This window comes from Neofelis nebulosa, chromosome 3, assembly GCF_028018385.1.
Source record: "Neofelis nebulosa isolate mNeoNeb1 chromosome 3, mNeoNeb1.pri, whole genome shotgun sequence".
Lineage (NCBI taxonomy): Eukaryota > Metazoa > Chordata > Mammalia > Carnivora > Felidae > Neofelis > Neofelis nebulosa.
Window position 1 is genome coordinate 160,871,760 of NC_080784.1, and position 3,522 is coordinate 160,875,281.

The 3,522-nt window shown below is 40.0% G+C and overlaps 1 pseudogene; it reads left to right on the top strand.

Moving 5' to 3' along the window:
• Positions 1-2,268: 2,268 nt before the first annotated feature.
• LOC131508077 (bifunctional methylenetetrahydrofolate dehydrogenase/cyclohydrolase, mitochondrial-like) lies at positions 2,269-3,303 on the top strand (annotated as a pseudogene).
• The last annotated feature ends 219 nt before the right edge of the window (positions 3,304-3,522 follow it).

A 3,522-nucleotide genomic window follows, 5' to 3' on the forward strand; every position in this document is an offset into this window, starting at 1 on the left:
GTTAAAATAGCATCACAAGAAGTAGAATAGAAATCATAGTCAAGAAGAGGAAAAGAACAGTTAAGCAAGAGCCTTGAGTCAAGTACAAAATAATGATGTCAAAAGAGAAGTTAAGTACACCTCAAGAAATGGATCAAGGCAAGCAAATCAGGAAGGAGGCTATGAATGACATGTTCTTATATTGACTGTGTAGTGTGGGAACAAGTAAACTAGGGCAATGTTTATCACGAACATATGATTATGCCAGGTGCCTTTATCTATGAAAGCCAAAAAGTCAAGGTCTTTATCTCCTAAAATCTAACAATTTTAAAGGTGACAATAAAGACAAATATAAATATTTTTATCTTTACTCTGCTTTTATTTTTTTTAATTTTTTTTTTCAACGTTTTTTATTTATTTTTGGGACAGAGAGAGACAGAGCATGAACGGGGGAGGGGCAGAGAGAGAGGGAGACACAGAATCGGAAACAGGCTCCAGGCTCCGAGCCATCAGCCCAGAGCCTGACGCGGGGCTCGAACTCACGGACCGCGAGATCGTGACCTGGCTGAAGTCGGACGCTTAACCGACTGCGCCACCCAGGCGCCCCTTTACTCTGCTTTTAGAATGTAATATTGAAATAGCTAAAACCTACTGAACTGAACCAGTACCAGGAATCAGGCTCTTTTCTAAACACTTCACAAGCATTAACTCATTTAATCCTTAAAAAGGTAGATATAATCAACTATCTCATTTTGCTGATACAGAAATAAGATTAAAGAGGTTGAATAACTTGCCCAAGATTATATATCTAGTAAGTAGAAGAGCCAAGATTCAAGCTCAGGTAATCTAGTTCAGTGTCCTTATACCATCATTTTGGTCCACCAAACCGTCATGCAATTAGAAAGTAGAATAAGGACTAGGGGGAAAAAATGAGGTCACAGGGATTGGTAGCTGAAATATCCAAGACAAGAGTGGTATAATTGTCACAGACTTTCAGTGCAAGGGAAGTAAAACCAACTAAAAATAGTATAAACGCAAAAAGGATAAATTAATCCATGAAACTAATAAATTAAAAGATTGCTAGATTCAGACAGAATTGGATCAAGTAATGCAAATTATGTTATTAGCACTCTCTCCCTCACCCACTCCATCTCTCAACTTTAATTTTCTCTCTGTGTATTATTCTAATTCTATCATTACAAAATTACCCATGGATTTCCTCAATGCATCCAAGAAGTTTACTCATCGAAAGTCCACCCAAGTCTATAGTGCCCCATCTCAAAAATCCATAGAAAAGAGACTGCCTCTCTCCAATATCCATATGAACATCCCAAGGAAGGATTATGATTAATTCTGCTTGGATACCCCAAATAAATTATTCTGACCAGAAAAATGGAGAATTAAGCTAGGCAGGCCTAAGTGATGCTTGTGTCCAGAGGTGGAGTTTGTTTATAAAAGGGGAGGAGAGCAGAGGGATAAGAGAAAAAATGATCTGTTAGCTAGAAACAATAGCTAGTAATAGAGTCCATTACAAATGGCATATGGAATTTACTTGTCTTGAGTCACGGGACAATATGGCAGACCTTGCAGTTTGGCTGAGCTGAGACAGGCAATTGACTTTCAAACTGGCCCTAATAACAATCACAGTGATTTCAAGAGTTAGCAATTGTGCACCACTTTACAGTTGAAAAGCATTTTCTACACATTACTTCCTTTGAAAAAAAATGATTCACTTTCCTTTCACTTTTGCCAGAAGATGGGTTCTCACTTGCTGTCACCTCCTCAGAGATTTACTCTAAGAAATATTGATTAAAATGTCTAATGTTTCACTTCTCCAAAACCAGCTTTATAGGGTATGGATGATATAAACATTCCAGAAGCTACACTGTTTAGCTTTGATCTCAGCAACTGCCCTTTAACATGATATTCTGAACATCTCACATCTGAAGCTACTCTCACTGTGCCATTGGCCAACCTTTAAGAATCCATGGGCAATGCCCTACTGATAAAGCTAACGTAAAATGTTTTAATGTTTGAAATAGGACCTATTAGTCTCGGCATATAAACTCATGCATGCTATAAATGTAAGGTTGAGACTATAAAAAGAGTGCTGATGTCAAAACTATTTCAAATTTATAATGTTTACACAAAGTATCTCAACATAGAAAATTAAAATAAACTACAGGCATAGATACCAGCAAAACGTTCGTGATGTTTTGAGTAGTTAACACAGATTAACAACATAAGTAAAATTACATATTTAGCCTGGTGCAGACATTGGGGACAGTGATGGGTGCTGCTTCCCTTGTGTCCACCTTGGCCACCTAGCTGCTCCAGCCCATGCAGAGCTACCACCTCTGCCATCACCCCTTCAACCTCTCCGTAGTTTGAAGTGAAGCAGTTGTCCTTTCTGGAAGGAAACTTGCCCAGATCAAGCAGGAAGTGTGGCAGAAGTTGGAAGAACGGACGGCACAGGGCAACAAGCAGACACACCTGAGTGTGGTTCTGGTTGGTGAGAATCCTGCAAGCCCCTCCTACATCCATAACAGAACAAGGGCAGCTGCAAGAGTAGGAATCAACAGTGAGACAATTGTGAAACCAGCTTCAATTTCAGAGGAAGAACTGCTGAATTTAATCAACAAACTAAATAATGATGGTAGTGTAGATGGCCTCCTTGTTCAGCTGCTTCTTCCAGAGCACACTGACAGAAGAAAGATCTGCAATGCTGTCTCTCCAGATAAGGATGGCTTTCCTGTAATTAATGTAAGGCAAATGTGTTTGGACCAGTATTCCATATTACCAGCTACCCCACGGGGTGTCTGCGAAATAATTAAGCAAACTGGCATTCCAACCCTAGGAAAGAATGTGGTTTTGGCTGGGAGGTCAGGAGGTCAAAAAATGTTGGAATGCCCATTGCAATGCTACTACACACAGATGAGGGCATGAACACCCTGGAGGTGATGCCACTGTTACAATATCTCCTGGATACTCTACCAAAGAGCAACTGAAGAAACATACAGTTCTTGCAGACATAGTGGTCTCTGCTGCAGCATTTCAAACCTGAGCACAGCAGATATGATCAAGGAGGGAGCAGCAGTCATCACCGTGGGAATAAGAGTTCAAGATCCCTAACTGCTAAATTCAAGTTGGTTGGAGATGTGGATTTTGAAGGAGTCAGAAAGAAAGCCAGTCTCTGCAGGTGTTGGTTCCATGACAATGGTGATGCTAATGAAGAATACCATTACTGCCACAAAAAAAAAAAAGGTTGGGAGGTTTGAAGAGCAGGAAGTGTTGAAGGCTAAGGGGTGTAGAGTAGCAACTTAATTAACTATTGCGACTTCTGTCATGAACAATACTCCAAGCCAGTTCAAGAGGCAAAGCAGGCCAATAGAAATCTGCAATATTTTTTATTTATCTTATTGAAATGGCTTAAAATGATGCTTTGAATTCATTAAAAGCTTAAATGGGTGGTGTCTGTGCACATAGCTCTGCAGCACCTCACCATGGACTATGCCAGTATCATGCTGGGTCATGGAATCCAGC